General features: G+C 39.6%; 1 long non-coding RNA gene across 1 annotated transcript; it reads right to left on the bottom strand.

Moving 5' to 3' along the window:
- Nucleotides 1-81: 81 nt before the first annotated feature.
- LOC127933626 (uncharacterized) lies at nt 82-21696 on the bottom strand. The gene is made up of 3 exons (XR_008147545.1): nt 18408-21696; nt 16492-16640; nt 82-333 (listed from the first exon to the last, which is right to left on the bottom strand). It is a non-coding gene; the product is annotated as an uncharacterized LOC127933626 (long non-coding RNA).
- Nucleotides 21697-23585: the final 1889 nt, after the last annotated feature.

Below are 23585 nucleotides of genomic sequence, written 5' to 3'. Positions count from 1 at the left end.
ATATCTGATATATTTAAACATTATATCATATCATTTACAAATAATGCCAGGAAATTACATTATCTAGAACTCTCCAGGAAAATGGTTTTGTTTATTATACAAACAATAATTCTGTGGACACTGTGGACAGATTAATGGTGTTGTTTATAGGTCAAGGGTCACCTTCAGAATGGTTCAGTTGGCAGATCCTTCTGAAATGGAAAAGTCGTTTGAGTGCAGAGAGTTTGTACAGACACGGCTGCGATGAGGTTGGCTCTCCTGGCCATCTCTGCCAGCGGCATTGTGGGATAATGGGTAGAAAGCCACAGCACCAATGGAGCTGTCGCCTGCTCCCTGTTAAAAGACATTTTTTCAATTCAGTTTGTGGCATTTGGATTCATTCTCACAATGCAGAAAAGAACTCTGAACTTTTCACCACTACTTAGAGAAACAAATATGACAGCAGGGGGTGCCGTCATACTTTTCAATGCCTGTAGGTCCAAAGGTTTGTAACTTGCAAAAGAAATTTGGGAAACAAATGGCACTGCAATGTACACATTTTATTGAGTCCATCTTAAAATAAATATTAAACTACCAGTTGCTCTATCTAATATTTAATGATGATGACATGACTTTAATTCTCTATTTGTGTGCGGAGTCGTTTGTGTTTTTCCATTGTGCAATGCATGGTGAGTAAGTCTGTAGCTGCTGACTTGAGCACAGGTCAAGGGTCAGAGTGAAACAACACGCATGCTTTAAGCTTGCTTCGACCTCCTGTCAGTGGTGTAGGGTCACCTCCTGTCTTGAAGTCTTTGTGAAGGTCTTCTGTTGTGAGTTGTGCACTTGCTGAGACATGCAGTGTGCCATTATTTTTGTGTGTGCATTTTTTACTTGCTCTCTACTAAGTAATTACTCAGTGAATATTAATTGTTGAGTGACTCTCATGCAGCCTGACAACCAGCCTCGAACTCAAAAGTAATGCATTATGAAAATTATAAAAAACAAATATCTATTTAAAGAGAATTAACCATATATATATATATATACGTACATACATACATACATACATACATACATATATATATATATATATATATATATATATATATATATATATATATATATATATACACACACACACACAAACATGCATGATAATAGAAGTCTCTCACTCCTCTCGATTACAGTAATGTAAAATATATGTTCATATTATAGTAAAAAAAACTGATACATTGTGAAATGTTATTTTAAATAGCTGAATTCAATCTAAATCCATCGGAATCTAAAAATATATATGTATATATTTTAAGTAACTGAGCAAGGGGATTTTTGTTTATTAATTTAGGGACGTTCTTTTTTCCAAGTCGGCAATAACACACACTAAGCTGCCTTTATTTTATCTCAACTTGTATGAAATTGATAAGGACACTGGCATGTTTCACCATGCCTGCAGGGGTTAGACTGGGATATAAAGGGAGGGGGGATGTCTGGTGTTGAATTTATGATGGGAAAGCCCAGAAGAATGCAATGATGAGCAGATTTAACCACAGATCGCCCTGTCACTGGTTCTCACAGGTCTTATCAGTTTACTCATCTCAATGGCTTGCCTCTTAAACATTGATCTCTATTACACACTGCTGACTGTCCATTCGGTCTTCATATAGCCACTAGGCCAAAGACCGCAGTTGTCTAAACTCCCCTGCTGACTGATGACTGATTCAAGTGACCTATGCAGACAAGAATCCATTACAAAATGATCACAGTCCACTTTTGCCCAGTTTGGCGTAATGAATTTTGTCTGTTTGTGTAAATGGAAGAACATCTGCAATTGGACATATGGTGTGGTCATGAGAAAAAATAAATTCCCATAAAATGTAGACAAATGCTTTAGGCCACCTTCTTCAGATGAAGGCTAAACCTTCCACCCACCTCTATTATTCCAATAAGATTCAACAATTGTGATATTTTTTTTATTTATTTTTTTGCTATAGGTCATCAAGTTGGTCATAGTGGGAGTTACTGCTTTTAAAGGTACAACAATAATTTTACTGAACAAAAAGTGAAAGTAATGTTAACCACAGACCCTAAGACTCGTAAAAAAAACACGCCATTCTAAAACCCTGCAAGAATGGCCTACAAATTAACATCATAAACGATCAGCTACATTGCCAACAAATATGCTATTTTGTTTCCACAAATATATATATATATATATATATATATTCTGGAACTTTAATACAACCACGTTATATCTTGCTGCAAGTGGAAATTATACATTTTCACCGGCAGTTGGTGATATAATGTGGCTGTATCAACGTCTTTATATATATATATATATATATATATATATATATATATATATATATATATATATATATATAGAGGAACATGTTAAAAGTAAGTTATAAGTACACTATGATGTAAAAAACAATGTAACTTTCCAGTTCTTCATTAAAACGATCATCATTCAGGTGAGTTCGCAAGTGAGACTGACATCTGACAACATTTGTCTGAACCATAGTGTGTCAGTGGTGACAACTACTGGTCCTCCCAGTAGCATCCAAATGGTCCCAGACACATTCTGGTAAATGTTATATAGAGCTGTCTGTCAATCATATGCAAATTTTAGACCAGTGTTCCCGGGAACAATAATGTGAACAAAGAAAGTTGATTCTGAATGCATGCTGAAGTCAGTTGTCAATGTTATGTACTAAATTAACTTCTAATTTTGTGCTAGTCCATGATTATGACGATTGGATTAAAAGCATGGAAAAACTGGATGGCCACCACAGTTGGAACATTTTATCACAACAACAATGTACATCTACAAGTCCACTGGTTAAATGCAGTAAAAGTTTCCAAAAACAATGGAAGGAGTGGATGACTCACAGATGATGTGATCAAGATGTCATCCAGAACTTTTATGCTGAGAAATGTCTATCCGTGGTCACTGAGTGAATGACCAGTGGGTGGGTTGCATGAAGTAAAAAACATAAAGACGGCATAACAAACACTGTTATTCTATTGCTGATCACAAGCCTTCAGAATTTCCAAAAGGTTGGTGTATCCTAAAAAGTGTTTTTGAAGGCAAACCTATTGATGTTCCGAGAGACATACAGTACAACCTTCAATGTTTATTGATGGTCAAATGTATAATCTTTTATAAAAACACTTGGGGGTCTGAGTTGTCATCGTGTGTCACCACAGCATATGCTGCTAGGATATGTTCCCTCAAAAGAATGGCTGCTGTCTAGTGGGGCTCAGTGTGGGATCTTTGTGGGCTTCATTTACGGTCCCTTGGTGTGATGACATCAATGTTGGTTGGAGGAACGCAGTGTTTTCCGGTAAATACCCACCACCTTCTCCTGTAAAGATCCCTGTGGTGGGTCATCTATGGCTCTTTTCAAAGAGGTGAAGTTTTGCTGATTGTGATTGTCTGAAACAACTTGAAACAACTGCAAGCCGTGTTGTCTGGCTTGAAGGCAAGGTTCTGGAATTGGGTTGATCTACAAATGAAAGAGCACAGGCCACCCACAGTCCATCTGAACTGACTATGCTGTAGGTTAGACAACTTGGTCTCTTTGAGCACACACACACAGACTACAGATAGAATCACATTCTTATGAAAGGTTTGTTCAGGTTTAAATGTATTAAGGCCTTTGTAAGATTTATGGAGGAAAAAGGAATGATCATAGAACGGGAAAGTAGCCACATAGAGGAAAACTACTTACTTATTTGCCCTTTCAAATTTGCAGTGTCTGCCGTGCTTTTCATGTAATGCCATACCACACAGCTTTTGATCACAGAAGAGATGCCTAGCTGATGTGAAGCTGTAAAAACAAAAGATCCTTTTTAACTTGAGACTGCTTTGTGTCCAAGGGAAAGGATTCCTTGGTCATGAGTACACCGTGCAGTCCCTTTAAAATAGACAAGAGATTCCTTGTGCATAACATCCCTTTAAGGGAGTCAGAAGCTAAGTAAAAAGTTGGTAAAATTAACAACCCACACACCATTTTTCATTCATTTTCATAAGCTCAAACAGCAACAAAAATTATTCTGGCAGTCCCATCAACCCAACTCTCTTTGCAACCTCTGGGAACAACAAAAAGTTGAGAATTTCTAAGTGGCTGTTGATGGGCGGTCTTTCATGGCTTTGGCATGACCAATGAGCTAGCAGATGTGAACATGGAACTCTTTTCCTCTTCAAATGCATGCTGAAGAACTGACAAGCCATAATATCCACAGCCCAACGAAAGATTGTGAAAATAAAATTGTGGCATCATCTTTTTTTCTTCAGCAAACAGTATATTGTCAACACTACATCAAGTAAACAGTTGAACTATCGGTAAGCCCCGCACAAGCGGGATATACTGTATGCCATTGAGGGAGAAGCCTCATATTATGGTCGCCACGATCGCAAATAACAACATCCCAGATCAACACTGTTCATGTATTGCAGAGTACGATTAAATTAATTTACATTTAACCAGTTTAATATGAAGAGAGGAAATTTAGAAATATAAACCTTCATATATGTGTTTTTGCCCTACACTGTACAAGATGTGAGGACAGTCCACTACTTAAGTTTGTATGGACTCACTAACTTTGACGTTTGCTAGTTTTAGCCAGAGATACCTTGCAAGCACAAGATGACATTAATGTTCTGCTTGAGCAGATGAAAATTGCAACTTAATGAGAGCAGGATAACCAGAAAACTAATGTTTTTGTCTTCATTTGGGGATGAATGTTTTGGGACATTTTGCTCTGTTTTGTTTGGGTTTAGGAAATAGAATAAAATAAAGTCCATTGCCTATCCTCTCAGAATACCTGGAATCACTGTTACAAGTACCCCAGGCACAACGTTTTTCCATTTTTGAAACATAAACCCCATATAAACGATGCAAGCTTCTGATCTTCCAATGTTTCTCTAAGGCGCTAAAACCCACAGATGTCCGAGCTCCGCTCCATGTGTAACTGATACTCAACAGCCATTGGTTCATCTGCATTCGAGGTGAGGGGCTCACAGGTCAATTGTTGTCCATGGGGCCTACGTGGTGTTTCTGTTCTCATTTCAGTGAACGTATTGACTTTTGGTTGCAAAAACACAAAAAATAAATGACAGAATCCATGTTTAAATGAATATCCCTCGTTCACGTCTAGATAAGTGTGACAGACCCAAAAGTGAGTAATTTCAGCAACAACAGGCTAATGTGACATCCGGTTGTCACAGTATTTAAAGTTGATCAGTTGACATTTTGCTTAAAAAATTACAAACAGATATATTTTTGGAAATTAATATTCTAATTTCTGTCCAAAACCATTAGTTGCTAAGTAGTTGTATATGAGCTGTGGTGCAAACTGAGCCACTTAAACAAAAAGACAGCATTCAATTCTTGCAATACCAGAGTTGAGGCAATTTTCATGCCTATTCTCTGAACAATAATGGGTTGTTTAGTATGAAATACTGAGATTCGGTGACACTGCAGAAAATGCTGGATTCAGGCCAAGGACCAGAGAGGGCTTTGTGACTCACACAACAATGCTTGGAGAGAACCATGGTAAACACTTTAACCTCCTATTGAATGTTCCTTAATGACTTAAGATAGTACTCATAAATAAACACTTGCCACATACTTTTGCTGCTGGCAGACCAAATTAAGCGGAAACACAACAAAAGCTTATTTTTAGAAAGTGATATGGCATCATTCTTTGAGAATAAGCTGATGGAAACATGCCTTGCTCCTGTCTAGCCGTTGAGATAAAATCTGGCACTTGCCCCCATTCCCTCCTCCTCCTGGCTTTTAACAAGTGGGGAAAAACAGAGTTACTGGAAGAGGGATCAAGGCATCCAAAAGAGTTAAACAACTCAGGATTTATGGGTCATCAAAGTGCGCGGGAACAGACCAACCGCCACGTGGAGACCACAGCCAGGCGGACTCCCGCTGAGTGGATCACTGCTAAGCACTGAGTCATTCAGAAAGGGCAGGGGAGCCAGGGGCAGCATACCCTGATGAGATGGGTCACATGCTGTGTTTTACATATGTGAGTGTGTGAGTTTTGAGAGAGGTTACAAGTGTGTTGTGGTTAAAGATCAGACAAAATAAAATACATATTTAAATGTTTTCATCACTGTGAAAAAAAAAACTACACATAAAAAGTGGTGCACATGAGAAGAAAAACAAACTGACTAAACAGTATGGTTTTGAAAATCTTCTATAATATTTACAAGAAAAGATTCAATTTAATAATTTTTAAAACGTCATATGGTAAAACCTACCATCAAATAAAAAAAATATATATATTATTTTATTATTATTATTATTATTATTATTATAATTATTATTATTATCCCCCTGCACATTGGTTGCACTAGAACAAGCTCCCATGATTGGTGGTTCGAAAAACATATATATATATTTTTTTTTTTACCAAATGTACATTATTACAATACCTTTCTCCTCATCATGGCACGAATGTTAGTTCCTGGTTTGATGAAGGCCCACCTACTGAAAAAACGAAATTTGATGTGATTGGTTAGATTTCCCAGTATGTTGTGATTGGCGACCAGCTTAGACAGTGTTTCAATACTGCCTAACCCCTTGCCAATGCAGCAAGTTCCTCTGTCTGCTCCAGTTTAAGAATGGCATCAATCCTGTATTGACATATCAGTTTGAGCCGGAATAAGACCCAGAGAATATTGAACAAGAGGATCGCACAGAACCTTTGCATGCACAGATATTGCAAGACATATTAGAGTGGTAATGTTATTGTTGTTGTAAAAATTATATCTACTCAGTGTAAACAAGCAAAACTTCACAATTATATGCATTTATCAGAATTTCACAGCACACAGGTCACTCACGACCCTGCCCACTCGGCGCTCGTAATGCACACAAGAAGGCGCTAAAGGTGAGATAGAGGCAATCTGCAGTGACACACAAGTCCCGGCTTCAATCAATCATCAGGACGCTCCCAATGGCCAGCGGAGGAAACCGGAACTGTAGATCCAAGCTTCGAGACAAGGGAAGGGCAATCAGTCCTGAATAAATACACGCCAATGCCCACTTATTAGTGAACAATAAGAATTCCCACTTCCCTCCATATGAATAAGTAGAGCGCATTGATTAATCTCGTACGTAGACCTCTCACTGCCAAGTGTCGATCACAATGGTTACATTTTCCCCCAGCTTTTAATAATGGTCGCCCCAGACATAGTCTCTAAGAGTCAACGGCCAATGCCATGGAGTGTCCAAACTTTGAAGGCATATAACGTGCAGGTGTCTTGTGGCTTCATGAGCTGATGTAGCAAGTGCATAGTGAAGAGCAGTACCAGTTACCAAGTCCACTGGCTCACGACAAAGACTTGGAGGGGCAGTCTGATGTTGGGGGGCAAGAGGGAGAGGAGCTAGTGGAGTAAAGGACTAGTGATGTTGTCTGGGGCTTCGTCAGTTGAGGCCCTGACTCTCGCTAAAAACAAACTTCTTCATAGTGGCTGGTCATTTGATGATCCCCAGGGCAGGGCCTCAAGTTATTGCGGTGGATCGTTCGAAATAGGACACTCCTTTGCCTCAGGCCGGATGCTGAAGACTGGTTGATCTTTGCGTGGCTGGGCCACCACTACAAAGGGCGTAGGGAGCCAATGTAGGGCTAGTTTTCCTTTGGCTCTACGGCAGAAGTTCATTAACAGCACCCTTTCCCCTGGTAACAGTGGCAAGGTTCTGGCATGCCTGTCATAGCTAGATTGGTTCCACTGCTGATGACATTCAACATTGTTGCATACGGTGGCATAAGCATGAAGGAGAGTTCGATGGTGATTCCTAATCCAACCTTCCACATCATCCTGGTATTTTGGCGGTGTTACTTCATGGAGAACATCCATTGGTAGTCTGGCATGGCGGCCAAAAAGTACATAATGGGGGGTTATCCCAGTGCTTGAATGAGTGATATTGTTTAGGCTTGCAAAAGAGCCGCCAACTGGCTGGGCCATTGAGCGTGTGAATCTGCATGCATTGTGCTCAGGAGGGAAAGGAGGGTACGATTAAACCGTTCACAAGCCCCATTCCCCTGTGGGTGGTATGGCGTAGTGCGACTTTTCTTGCAACCATATACTGCACAAAGCTGGTGCATCAGATCTGATTCAAAAGCCCCCCCCTTGATCACTGAGAATACGTTCTGGACAGCCAAATGGGAGAATGAGTGCTGTCCATAAAGCCTTGGCGGTAGTGGGAGCAGACTGAGCTCTGGTGAGCACTGCCAATGCGTAACGGGAGAACAGATCTGTAATCACAAGGATATACTGAAAAGTGTCGGCTGGCCTCCTGAGGGACAGAAAGTCCATTGCCACAGTTTCAAAAGGATAACTAGCAGAAATGGGGCACAAGGGTGTTTTTTGTGATCCCCCCCGTTTGCCTGCCACACAGTTAAGACATTCAGCTGCCCATGTTCTGTCATTTGTGCTCATCCCCACCCAGTAGAAACTCCTCCGCAGTAGCGAGACCATTTTATCGCCATTGTGGTATTGTTCCCACACTCGTCGGGCTTGAGCTACTGGCACAATGATTTGTCGCATGGGGCTCCAGTGTCTGGTTCAGTGACAAGTCTAACAACAGCCCCATTATGGAGTTCCAGCCAGTCCCTCTCCCTCAGCAAGCAACGGAGCTGAAGAGACAAAGTAGAAAGGTCATTTATTATTGGGGGATCACCTTGTGTTTTCCAGGTGTACAGCTGCTGCAGGTCAGGGTCCATCTTCTGCTGGTGCTCCCATAGTCTTCCCCTCTTGGGTGACCTTGGGGGTGTGGTACTCCGTACTGCATGTACCGCAACATCTGCTGTCTCCCCTGGTATTCGAGAAAGCACATCTGCGTTCCTATTGCCGGTTCCTGGTCGGTAGCAAATTTCATAGGAATAATTGGCTAGCTGGGCCACCCATCTCTGCTCAGTTGCCCCCAATTTTGCAGTTTCCAGATTGACTGAATGGTTATTGTCCATGAACGCCGTAACCTGAGCTCCCCCTGGCATGGCGGCCAAAAAGTACATAATGGGGGGTCATCCCAGTGCTTGATGAGTGATATTGTTTAGGCTTGCAAAAGAGCCGCCAACTGGCTGGGCCATTGAGCGTGTGAATCTGCATGCATGGTGCTCAGGAGGGAAAGGAGGGTACGATTAAACCGTTCACAAGCCCCATTCCCCTGTGGGTGGTATGGCGTAGTGCGACTTTTCTTGCAACCATATACTGCACAAATCTGGTGCATCAGATCTGATTCAAAAGCCCCCCTTTGATCACTGAGAATACGTTCTGGACAGCCAAATGGGAGAATGAGTGCTGTCCATAAACCGAAGTCTTCCCAAAGTCGTCTTCGTGGGCCGCAAACACGTGACACCACTTACGCAGGAGGGCCGCCAGTTGGGCTTGCTGGCCCCCGGTCAGGTCATCACCACACAATGCAAGGGCTGGGTGATCTTCAGTCTGCGTCTGTTCCACATGCATAACATAAACTTCAACCACCTGGGGTTCGATGTTCCGTAGCATGAGTCTGGAACGTCCCTTTACGTCCCTTGGATCTATCTGGGTCACAGAAGCCAGGGGGCAACGTTGTGGGAACTGCATTAGGATTACAGACACGGAGAGGAACTTTCCCACCTTGCACCCAGCTGCATGGAGTCGTACCTCAAATCAGTCGGCACAAAGGCAGTCAAACTTGTCTCTCCACTGCGTCTCTCATCGTTTTCGAAGGAATCCATGGCAATCTTTTTATTCAGTGGATCTACCAATCAGGATGTACTGCTGGCTCATCAGTAACATTGAACACACCCGCAAAAGAGACTTGCAGGTACACATGCACACTTGGTAGACATTAACCCACTCTCACAGGTTGTCCAACAGTCAATGTCCTCTTCCGGTTACATCGTTTTTTGTTTTTTTTGTTTTTTTGGGCTAAATCACGTTTTAGATAGGATATCAACAACTGCTTAAAAATAACTGCACTATATACAGATAAGTGCATATGTATTATTTGTATTGTTATTTGATTCTAACACAATAACATGAATTGCAGTGAAACTGTTAAACAATTACATTTATTTATACCGTAGTACAGTGTTTCCCAGGGGGCATTTAAATGCAAACTCATCCTCTGATAGCAGGAGGCGCTGTTGGAGTGGTAGAGAGATCAAGGTTTCCCCAGTAACCGCTAAACACAAAGCAGCCTACTCAAAAAACTGCTTTATCAGACATTACATGCAAGAATAAATGAAAATGACATCCATTTTTTTTTTGTAAAACAGTCAGTTTCCTTCAGAAATACAGTGATATAAAAACAATAGCGCTCAGTGTATGGGAATCACTGTAGTCTCATAATTTAAGTGTAAATTCTGCAGATTACATAAATCCAGTATTGTACTGTCAGCAATTTATAATAATTAAAATTTTACATTTAGTCACTTAGCAGACGCTTTTATCTAAAACGACTTACAAATGAGGATAATGGAAACAATCAAAATAAACCAAAAAGCAACTATATAAAAGGATATAAAACTGGAGCGTCGATAGTGAAGGACGAGAGAGGACCAGGCCTGGGCTATATTTTATGTTTGGCTTTTTATTTGCATGCATCAGTCGTCCGTGAGGGGCTGATGCGCTGTTTTGTTTGTTTTGTGATTATTAAAGTTTCATTTTGATTGTGTGCCGGTTCCCGCCTCCTCCTTCCCAATGATTATGGAGTTAATATTATTACAGTGGTGCCGAAACCCGGGAGAAGGAGGGACGCGCTGCTGAAGATCCCTCACCGCTGTGGTGAATCCGTGGTGCCATCAAGCAGGTGAGGAGTGTGCCGCCATGGACGCTCGAGGCGGTGGGCTGGAGCAAGTTGTCGGGGACGGGCGAGCTTGCTGCCGGCCGCCCACGATATGGAGGGGCGGCTGCCGTCCGTGAGGGAGCGGAGGAGTCGGCGCCGTTCGCCAGGGGGCCGGAGCCTGCTGCCTCCATGAAGGAATCCGGAGGAGCAGGGAACGGGGGACTCTTGTCGGCTGCCCAAAACCGGAGGAGCCGTCGCCGTCCACCGGGCGGCGGAGGAGTGTCATGCCGTCCGCCGAGGGCCGTCCAGTGCCACCGCCAGGCACCGCGGAGGAGATCACCCAGTTGGTGGAGGGCCGAGCAGCATTGCGTCTTGGGGGCCGGATTTTTTTTTTTTTCTCTCTCCCCTTTTTCGTCTCTGTCGCTCCTCCTTCCATCTCCTTTTCTCTCGCCTCGTCTGTCCTACCCCCAGGTTCCCGCAGGTCCCCGTGAGCTGTCCCCCCCGGAGGGAGGGGGGGGGGAGTAGAGCGCAGTCTCGAGGGTACCCCCCGGCCTGCGAGGGGTGATGGGGGTATGTGGCGAGTGGGGCGGGGCCGAGGGACGTGGAAACAAGGAGTGAGGCTGGTGGAATGATTGAGAAATCAGCAACACCTGCGCCCCACCGCCGGTCTCGAGTCCCACGTAGGAGAAGGAAGGATATAAAACTGGAGCGTCGATAGTGAGGGACGAGAGAGGACCAGGCCTGGGCTTTTAGTTGTGTTTGCTTTTTATTTATGCGCACCAGTCGTCCGTGAGGGGCTGGTGCGGTGTTTTGTGTTTATTTGGAATTATTAAAGTTTCATTTTGATTGTGTGCCGGTTCCCGCCTCCTTCTTCCCGATGATTATAGAGTTCATATTATTACAAAAATATTTTACAGAGTATGGGAGAGTTAGATGAATTGTTCACTTTGTTATGGCAGTATGTCCTTTTAGCAGTGGAGACATTAGCAGAGAAGGAAGAGAGGAGTGACTGATTCACATTAAGGTCAGTTGTATTTTTAGATTTGCGCACACCCTTTCAGCAGCTCTAAGCTTATAACGGTGTTCGCGTAGAACATCAGATAACCAAGGGGCAGAAGGGGTGGTACGGGCTGGCCTGGAAGACAAGGGGCAAACAAAGTGTCTTAACAAGATGTAAGAGTACAGCAAAAAGTATCAGTAGCACTGTTAGTATCAAAAGATCCTAACAGTTTAGGTGAAGGAAGTGAAGATGAAACCATAGCAGATAGCCACGAGGGTGAGAGTGAGCATAGGTTACATCGAAAGATGACATATGAAGGGGTACTGTATGTGTTCTGTCAGGAACTATGTTGAGGTTAAGAGTGAGGAGGAAGTGATCTGCGGTGTACAGTGGAGTAACCAGTACATGATCAGTGGAGCAGTGTCATGTGTAAATAAGGTCCAGCTGGTTGCCTAATTTGTGAGTAGCAGTTGACACTCATTGAGATCAAAAGAGGCAAGCAGAGTGTGAAAGTCTGCAGATTAAGGTCTGCAGATTATCTAGGTGGTCCAAAAAGTTATCTAGCGGTCCCGGGGGTTGTTAAACAACTACAAAATGGATTTTAAGATGGTAGGTAGTAACTGAATGAAATTCAAAGGAGCTGATGATACCCAAAGATGGTAAAGGATTAAATTTCCAATCATTAGAGAGAAGCAGACCAGTACCTCCACCTCTTCCAGTCAAACGAGGGGAGTGGGAAAAAACAAAATGATTGGAGAGTGCTGCAGGTGTAGCAGTGTCCTCTGATTTGATCCAGGTGTCTGTCAGGGCCATGAGATTTAGCTTTTAATGACTAATAATAGATGTAATGAAATCGGCTTTGTTTACAGCGGACTGGCAATTCCGGAGACCAATAGAAAAAGAAAGTAGTGTATTAGCAGCATATATTAGCAGTTCAAGTCATCTCGTTTAGATCGTATTTCCGAGTTGAATGCACATGAACACCACCACAATATCGTAAATACCAGTGGGGAGCTCGGGATTTTCTTTAAGCCCTGATCTGTATGAGTTGGGGGCGTGTCAGTGATTAACATGGCAGAATACACAATACTTAAAGGTATTTAGCTGTGATATTGTCAGGCTTTTCTATTTACAGCGCAGTAAGTTAATCGACGATGCATAATATGATGGCATTATAATATAACAATGCAAATTGTAACAATTAAGTTGGCAGCAGCTTCATAAAATAATATAAACATTAAAAAACGAAGCATACCTAATGCACATTTCTTTGTTCTTAATTTTCTAGAACAAGAGTTAAAGAACATTGCTGTATTTTTGTGTTTTTAATTAAGAGAAAGTACACGCCATCTTGCTCCGATGAAAGTGACTTGAACACACATGCCGTCATAAGCATGACTTCCCACATTGTGCGTACGAACTTCCCAGGAGGACTTTAACACACCAACACTCTAGGTAAAGTGTTGTTAGGGTAGCGCTGCCTACAGTGTGTAATGCATGGTTTGTAATTGGCAGTGATAGTAGGGATATGGAAACATATAGTAACAATTGGTTATAAGAACTGAAACAGAAGTGAAATAAGTAGTTGGGGGAAAAGGATCAATCAAAACAATACTTATAGCAGCACTTCTTGGTCGTCGTCTTGTCTGATGCATTCAACCAAGCATTTTAACCAGGAGCTCTCCCTAACCCACCCCCTCCCCACCCGTTCAAATTTCCGTAAGCGGGAATTATTTTAATGATACTATAATGGCAGTTTTGTGATATCATAAAAGCCAGAAAACAAAAGCTGTAGTCCAAACGAGCCATTTGTTGTAGTTCTTGAAAATATATATTTTTAAACGAAATATCTCCCTTTGGATTGGATTGGATTTGTAAATTTGAAGATAAGATTTGTAAATTTTATTTATGCACAACCATACACAATACACACTGACTAAAATTCTCTATAGAGCCAACACTTGCATCAGTATGTGCCACTCACAAAATCTTGCACATACTGTAAATAATATGTGAATATTGCTCATAATAACTGCAGTTGTTGGAAAATTAAATGGCTTGCAGAAAAAAAAAAAAAAAAAAAATGAAGGAAAAATAAACTTTAAAACAAACATATCACAATAGTGAATTTGAAATTTGGCCAACCTTTCTCAAAACTGATGTTCTGGTACTACATTGGCTGTGCTTGCTAGATTACTTACATATTGTAGTCTGTTACTGATTCCAAATTACACAACAACATTTTCTGTTAATATCGAATCTATTACATTACACATTTTGAGTAATCAGACTACTTTTAATTACTTTTAGATTACTTTTGAATCGTGAATATACAAATATGTTCCTTAATTATTAAATGATTACATTAAAATCTCAGGTCTGAGTACCCTGCATTACATGTGAATAAGAATTAACATGAATTTGTGCATTTAAATGTGTTTTAACAAAAAAAAAAAAAAAATCCAAAAACAGTGATACAGTACATGATTACATAACACACTGAGTGATTAATTCAAATAAAAATTAATGTGTTCATCACTAGTTGTTTCAGTATTGAAATGTTGAGAAAACACTTCTTAAAAATTGAAAAGATTTGTGTAAATCCAGTGGTGAAATGCTGTGAGGTCTCTCATTTTTTCTGTGTGTGTGTAATTATATTTGCTTGACTAGTGACTGGTCTTTATGTGAATGTCTACAAAACTGGAAGACTTTCTGAATGTATTTATCCTTGGTGGTTAGTTGAAGAGTTAATGCAGACTAAATCATTGGATAGGTCCACCAGAGTTACACCACTGGAGGAGTAAATCACCAGAGAAAAGTTTGATTTAACTGTTATCTTTCTGTATGTATTTGCAGTGATTTACAGAAAAATCCTTGACTAAAAGAGATAACAATAAGTAAAAATATAGATATGGTCACACAAGAATCTTGCTGTGAATCCACTGCTTATTCTACTGAAAATGACAGGGTATATGGATTAATGATGAAAATCCCCATTTATATCTCAGAACTTCTCCAAATAAATCACTTATTTATTTATATTTCTTGGAATTTTAGTTACATGGTCACTGACGGGACATATTTTTGCTAAACTTGCATCACACTATGATGAGTCCACTTTCCTTTCTGGCTTGACGCAATCTAATATGTGACTAATGATTGATTGTGCTGTTCTTCACAAGACTCCCTTAGGTGTTTCAAACATTTTAGAGGGCAATAAAATAAACAGGAAATATTAGTTGTGATGACGCCAGAATTTGCAAATCCAGGTGTGATATGAGTAAGCGTCTACAGAGATTACAATCAGAAAAGAAACCAGAAAAACCACATCCATAATTAGTATGAGGTTGATGTCAGATTCACAAAAATATGAGGCAAAGAAGTCGTATTCAATTAACATATACGTAGAACTCCAGACTGAACTTGTAACAACAGTGAGATGTTTTAGTAAGAAATGACAGATAACTGTAGTGGTATGACAAATAAGCAGGGCTATAAAAACTTCTGGTTTTCTCAGATACTGTGTCATGTAGTTTTAGCTTCAGGTGAACCAGTCACGGACTATCTGATGTGCTCTATAAGATCTAACCCGTCTGATTTGTGCATGGGTGTTATCATTAGCTGTTCGCAATATCAATAGTTACCATGTGTCAATATGTTTTCACCATTTAAGATAATGAAAGGCAGTTAAGCAGCAATATCCTTAAGCAAAATTGTATATTCTTTGTTTAATGAGTTTTGTCTTTAATAAAACTTTTCCTTCTGAAAAGACTCTAGACTATATTTGTAGTTGTGACCCTCTTTCTATGTAAGTGGGCATTTGTTGGCCAGAATAAATTGAAAAGTGGACCTGATATCTCTAAGTTTTTCTTTTGTGAGACTAACTCAATGAATTGGGCATTCTGTTATAAAAAAGAGTAAAGTGTTTGGCTATGTCCACACAAAGCCATATAGCTGTCCCTATCCAAACCATTTTTTTTCTCCTCGTCTCAAGAAATATCTGTGTCCAGACAAAACCACGAAACTGACACAAAACGATGTAGTAAACATGCCAGACCAGCATGTGTCGCTGTAATTCTGTCACAGAGATACACTAAAAACAGAGAAGAAGACTTAGACTATGTGCATAAACTTTGCATGTGGAATATATAAACGAACATGGAACAATACATTTATTCATCTGTGTTAATGTTAGTCAATAAAATGTTTTTGTTGCTGTTACGTGACGTAGCATTGTCTGACTCGGTGCAAGATGTGGGATGATTACGTCATAATTTCAGAAAATATATGGATTCACTATCCACAAAAAAAAATGCAAGGGTGCCGTTTTCAGATTTATCCCAAAAATAAATTCCCCAAAAAATATCGGTTTCATTCTCCCAAAACACAGAATCCATCTGGACGAGACGCCTATACGATACAAGATGTGTGCGTATACAGCTAAAACCGTCTCTGTGTGGACAGGGCCTTAGAGAACGTACTCAAGAAGTACCCTAGTGTGTGGTGATGAGTCACAGGCTTTGAGCACCAGATATATCTGCTCAATTTGCCTTATGCTACATTTCTTCTCCTTCATACTTCAAGTGCCTGAACAGTTTTAAATCCAAGTTTGCTGCATAAAAAGGATGATTAGATGTACTTTAAGTGTAGAAACACTTAAATTACAAAATTAATATACTGTAATACAAATACCTGCAATTTTAACAACTGCAGTCTTACCGTAATAGCTGCAACAGTCACTGTAGTGTTGGGAATGTGTTTCGGGGCCATGTTGGTGGACTGACACATCACTCAGCCCTGTGGCCCCAAGGTGACAATAACCGAACCACAACCATTGAGGTAACGGACAGACCCGTCAACAGCTCTGCCTAAGAGGAACACCACAAAATAATGAGGAAACATTTATGCTAATAACAGTTCTGCTAATAGCTAAAATGCAACTATGCTAATATGTTTGCATTCTAAAATATAGATACAGTTGCCAGAAGCAAACTATATGTCCAAATGCTTAGCATAATAAATTGAATGTGTAGTAGCTTTCTGAAATGTATCAGGGCAAAGTTTAGAAAGCAATACAAGGTCGTGTTGTATTCTCAGCCACAGCATGCATGCAGCATGCAAATTAACAGTTTTCATTTTCAGATCAAGTATTGTCATAGCTGAGCAACAGTTTAAAGAGAACCTGGTTTAAGTGACTTAAAGTTGGCATTAACACAATATTACAACAGTTCATTGCATCATGGACCAGCAATGGACCAGCAATTATTGAGCAATACTTCTTTAGCATTTATAAATCTAGTTTAATATTATTTTTTTCAAGTTTGAGACAGTGATATTAGGTAATACAAAAAATAAATAAAAAAGCCGAATTAACAAAAACATTAGCATTATTTTTTTTTTAAACAAGACTGATATATGATATATGTATAAAAATAAAAATAAAATAAAAATTGTTGTTCATTGTTAGTTCATGACACACAGTGCATTATTTCTATTAACACATTTAACCTTATTGCAAAAAATGTTTAATAGGTTGGCTAAAATTTTGACTTGGCTAGATTACTAAATAACAACATGGATTTTATTTTATTTTATTTTATTTTATTTTATTTTATTTTATATGCTGCAGGTGTGAAGGATAGCCCCCACTCAAGCCCACCAAAAGAGTGAAGATAGAACTGAAAGATCAGGTCAATTAGTATCCCTTTTGTTTTGTGTATTTGAAGCTTTGCCATCAATCTTTCCTAGCTGGCTGCCAAAACAGAAAAGTGCACACATTACTCATCAATGTGTGCCTATCTGCTTCTGTAAACCACTGATGATTCACCATTCACTCTTCAACTGAAGTCGTCGAGGGAGAGCCAAGCGTGTACACGAATGTGTGTGCTGGGACGACTCTAAGGGGTTGATTTGTACTGAGGGCTCTCGCTTTTAAGTCCCACCTGTACATTTTTCGCCCTCCAACCTCCCAGCCACATCAAAGCTGCCCCGACGGAGCACTCTGGTTCAAACTTTCAGTCACACTGGAACTTTTGCCCCAGGCCACACTGACACACCATCTGTGCATCTGCCTGCCTGGTTGTGGCTGCTTTAACTTTACTGTTTCCCATCAATACAATCCCTTGTCTGTCATCTCGCCCTGCCCCGATGTGAAAGAGGGTGGCTCCAAACATAACAGTTACTGTAAGACACAACAGCCAACCCCGTAATTTCTTGAATTTGGCAGGTAGGTGACTTTTTGGGCTGTTGTATTGTGTTTCTATTATGCAGGTCATGACCAGGCAAGGTAACTGAGCTCTCGTTGAACTCTAGTTGCCTTCTTCAACGAACCTGAAGACCTATTTGGAAAATAGGCTCTTTCAGGTTAATGCATTGGGTTCAAAGTTAATGTCAGACTGCTTTTTGGAATTAGTATGCATTATTTAATGTTCATTTATAACTTTATAATGACATATTTTACTTTAAAATGTCAGCACACGAGCAAAAATAAATAAATAATAATAATAATAATATCATTCTGAGCACCTAAACATAGCAATACCCTGGCAACCACCCACAAAACCATAGCAATGTGGAGCAAATTTAGCCTGTTTATGTGATATTTTGTATGCGATGTGACTAATGTTGTTTTTCACCTCAGATTTATTGCAGCAGAAAACATCAGATGCTTTGTAGAAATCAGAACACAGGTCTGCAATAGCTGGAGATGGATTAAAATGGTAAGAGACACAGAAAATATTATTCATATATTATATAGAAGTCATACATACAGATATCATATAACCCAGATATTGGGTTACATAAGCTCTTTTTTTTTCTTAGAAAAAAAGTGATGCAAATACTGTGCCACATGTAAAAATGTAAACACCAAGGTAAATAATTTCTGTGATGTCAAACTATTGTTATGAGATATTATAAGCGGTGTGCATGCATACCACAGTTCACGTCAGACAGTCAGTATGAAACTTGCCCTCTGAGCTACTTGCATTCATTTGATTTGATATAATCAAACTCTGCTCCTTTCTCAACATAGCCGTAGTTTCATAACAACGTCAAACTTTGGCTATCAGTTCCTTTTCTCTTTTCTTCTCTTAGCCCTAAACTTAAAATGTTTTGTAAAACTCAACCACAGGAAGTAACTGTAACCAAACATCTTACTTCCTGTCTTTCAGGGGATTTCTAGTTAGCTTAGTAAACAACGCAATTTCAGAGGTGGGAATATTTAGTATGTCATAAGGAACATTTCTGCTGAACAATTTCTCCCAGGTTTGAAGATGATCTTTACTAGAAAAAGATGTTCATATTGGATGTAAGAATTGTCATCCTCTTATCATATTCCCTTCCCCTAAATAACATTTGAAATTCACTGAATGACAACTCCGTGGCCTTACACGTTAAACCATTGTGTTTTCAACAAAATTCACACCTGAAAGGTTGTGTTTTTTGTTCATATTCATATTTTAAAGATTGTCCTAGCTGGTATTTTCTAATTAAAACTGTAAAATGAATGGTGATTTATGCTGCCAAGCTCCAAAGAATGCAAAGAAACAGCATGAAAGTACAATAAATGTATGACTGGCATGCTATATTCCACAAAAATCATGTTCGTTCAGGAATCTTGGGGTGATCCTTGGTGATCAGCTGACCTTTAAGGCTCATATTGCAAAATCAGCATGATAATGCAGGTTTGTACAACATCAGGAAGATCAGACCCTTCCTAACAAAGCATGCAATGCAGCTTCACGTCCAGTCCTTCGTCATTTCTAGGCTGGACTATTGCATTGCTCTTCTGGCTTGACTTCCAACAAGTGCACTCAGACCTCTGCAAATGAGTCAGAATGCAGAAGCATGTCTTGGTTTCAATGAGCCCAAGAGAGTCCATGTCACACTGCTTCTGATCTCTCTGCACTGTCTTCCAGTCGTGGCTTACGTTTTCTTTCACCGTACTCTGTTGGTGGAATGACCTACCTAACTCCATCCAGACAGCCGAATCCCTCACAATCTTCAAGAAACAACTGAAAAATCATCTCTTCTGTGAGCAACAAGTGCATAAATAAGTTGACAATGTAATATGGAAGAAGAGAGAAATAATGAAGGAAAATAAGCGGCAAAACTAACGAGTATATGGGATGAATGAATGAGTGAGAGTTCACTGTTCAGAGATGCTTTATAAAACTCAATGAGAAACAACAGAAGTACAAGTTAAATGTAGCCAATCTCAAGTATGAAATTACATGTTAACTACATAGAAGCTTTGAAGTTAACTAACTACACTTGAGGAGAGAATCGAGGCAAAATGGTCCTTATATTCATTTATTTGAAAATGCGGTTAGGACAACAGTATTCGGATTCTTCTCCAGTGAGCCTGTGGGGGTGGCATGTGCGTAATCCAAGCCTTGAGCTCCGGCTAAGTGCTATTTGCGCACGTCATTGTCTGATGAATTCATCCCAAGTGATAGGCGCATAATCTGGGCTAATGGGCTGTCTCTTAACACTTAATATGGCCCGCTAATGGGCTAAACAGCATGTATCTGGGAAATTCTGAGGTGGTGAATGTGAATATCGAGGTGCGTTGGTGTGGGGAGGGGGGCATCCATCTGTGTCATCCATCTGTGGAATAGGCTTGTTGCATCATTGTGCATCTCCATGACAAGGATACAGGGTGTCTCTGATCAGTGGGGACCTGAACATAGAAGGTGCTAATAATATCTGAGACACAGCCTGTTGTGTTACTTTCCATGGGAGGAAAGAGTCGTGCTTTGCTCTCACCAATCATTCAGTATAAGGAGCTAAAAATAGGTTTTAGAAAGTGGGAGTGAGAGTTTTTGGAAGAGAAGGAAAAGGTATTAAACTACTGTTGATAAACGATTAAACTATTGCATTCATGTAACCCATTGGAGAATATACAGAGAGAATATCACGACATTGTGGAACAACAAGTTATTTTATGAACAACAGTAAGACATGGACTTTATTAAAGGGTAAGGCTGTAACTGAAAACTGAATGCTGATACTGTACCTGCGAACATACAGTATACTACTCACATAAAGCAATAAACACTATATACCTAATCTTGGCTTTGTGATTTTCACAAAAATGTAAACTGTTTTATTTTACAGCTCTCCATATAAAGCTAGAAATAGGTACATATCAATAAATTAGAATGTCGTGGAAAAGTTAATTCTTTCAGTAATTCAACTCAAATTGAAAAAACCCACCAATTCACTCTCTACAATTTAATAATAATAATAATAATAATAATAATAATAATAATAAACATTTTTAGTGAATTGTTGGCCTTCTGGAAAGTATGTTAATTTACTGTTAATTTACTGTACATGTACTCAATACTTGGTAGGAGCTCCTTTTGCTTTAATTACTGCCTCAATTCGACGTGGTATGGAGGTGATCAGTTTGTGGCACTGCTGAGGTGGTATGGAAGCCCAGGTTTCTTTGACAGTGGCCTTCAGCTCATCTGCATTTTCCTCTTGACAATACCAAGAGGTGCAGTGACTTTGGTTTTCAAAAAACACAATGGACCAACACCAGCAGATGACATTTCACCCCAAATCATCACAGACTGTGGAAACTTAACACAGGAAATTAAGCAACTTGGGCCATGAGCTTCTCCACCCTTCCTCCAGACTCTAGGGCCTTGGTTTCCAAATGAAATACAAAACTTGCTCTCATCTGAAAAGTGTACTTTGGACCACTGGGCAACAGTCCAGTTATTCTTCTCCTTAGCCTAGGTAAGACACCTTTGACGCTGTCTGTGGTTCAGGAGTGGCTTAACAAGAGGATTACGGCAACTGTAGCCAAATTCCTTGACATGTCTGTATGCCTTGACCCCAGACCCCAGTACCCAATGTACTTGCTACATCATTAAAAGAATGGCATCTACGCTAATATTAGTCTGTTTCTCTCTTATTCTGAGGTCACCGTAGCCACCAGATCCAGTCTGTATACAGATCAGAGGATCACTGCAGTCACCCAGATCCAGTCTGTATCCAGACCAGATGGTGGATCAGCACCTAGAAAGGACCTCTACATCCCTGAAAGACAGCGGAGACCAGGACAACTAGAGCCCCAGAAACAGATCCATAATATAGTTACATTTGTTGGATGTATAATTGGATACATACTCGCATAGGGCCAAATATATACAGTACCAGCATATCTCAACTGCTTGATTGTTTGTCTTGTTGCAAATTGTAAACTATATTATTACCCAGCTCAAATCTGCTAAATGTTACTATAATGCATGGAAGTATTATAAACATTAACATCATGATATTATGTAAAGACACTTTAAAACAAAGTGTATTGTAAAAAGTTTTACTTGACTTAACTTGAAGTAAGAGTTGTCTGAGAAACAGGAAGTGGGGTGATACAGTCAAGTATATTAAGATATGAAGCCAAGATGCATGACTGACCATGGTTCTCTCTGGACATTCTCAAGGCCTGAGGTGATGTATCTGGGTTGATTTCAAGCTGGCAAACAAGCACCTTAGCATTTACTGTGGCGATTAGTGCCCGCTGCAGTTCCTCTTGCCCCAAAAGCATATTAGCACCAGCAACAATCACTACGGCATATCATATACGACAATACGACAATATATTAACCATGACCACAGGATGCATATAAACATTCAAGGAAACATTACTGGTAATTAGAATGAGATTTAATTATAAATCCAGATTTATAATAAATGCATTTGTGACTGTTACACCATAGGAAAATACAGTGGCTCTAAAAAACAGAATAAAAAAATATCTTGCTATAGTGTCACATACAGACAGGCACAAATAAAGAGCTGACTTGAACATTCGGAAAACCACAGTGCAGAGTCAGAAGATATTACACACACACACACACATATATATATATATATATATATATATATATATATATATATATATATATATACATAGTTTTTTTTTCTCATTAAAGCTTTCCTGTTAGCCCGCAACATAATCTTTCTAATTCACATCGCTGTATTATTTACACAGGAAGCTGGGATGAATATATGGTGATCATGACACCAAACAGAGCTCTTCTTTGAGTGCTCACTGTGGTGCTAGTGGACTTCTACAAGGCTCAGCACTTAAGCTGGATCACTAAACCATGACATTTACAGTGCAGTAGGCCTTACATTTAGAGGCAGACTGGTTATGTCACCTTTCTTTAAGTCCAAGCAGCGCTACATTAAACTGGGTCTAAAATTACCCTGCGTGGGCGAGCTGGACACAGGTAGAGAGCTTCTCACTCATCCATGTCTCATTCAGAAGAGTACTTAGTGGCATTTATGTTATTTTAGGGGCTTTCAAAACTCAGGACATGCAGCAGAGCTCGGTACCCGGACCAATTTAATTTTACCTGTGTCATTTACAGCTCCAGTTTGCAGCATTTTCTGTCTGTTCTACATAGGCCAAAGAGAGAGAGAGAGAAGCGGTCAACCTAAATTGCTTACCGTATTTAAAAACTGAATTGAATAAGTCTGAATGCTCATTTAAAATATTTTACTGTGTTTATAAATTATGATAATAGAGACAGTACATATGCAATTTTAACACTGTAGCTTGAGCATATGCCTCATTTAATTATATGATAAATTCTAAATGACAGCTTAAATAAATAATAAAATTAATTAATTATAAAAAGTAATAAGTTAAACTACAACTAACATTATATATATATATATATATATATATATATATATATATATATATATATATATATATATATAATTACAGTAAGGGACAACATATTTTCAATTATGTCATTATCAGATTGCAAAATGCACTGCAAGGT

The sequence above is a fragment of the Carassius gibelio genome, chromosome A17 (genome assembly GCF_023724105.1).
Source record: "Carassius gibelio isolate Cgi1373 ecotype wild population from Czech Republic chromosome A17, carGib1.2-hapl.c, whole genome shotgun sequence".
NCBI classification, from domain to species: Eukaryota; Metazoa; Chordata; class Actinopteri; order Cypriniformes; family Cyprinidae; genus Carassius; species Carassius gibelio.
Note: the sequence above shows the minus strand (reverse complement) of the source record. Positions and strands in the feature narration are given on the sequence as shown.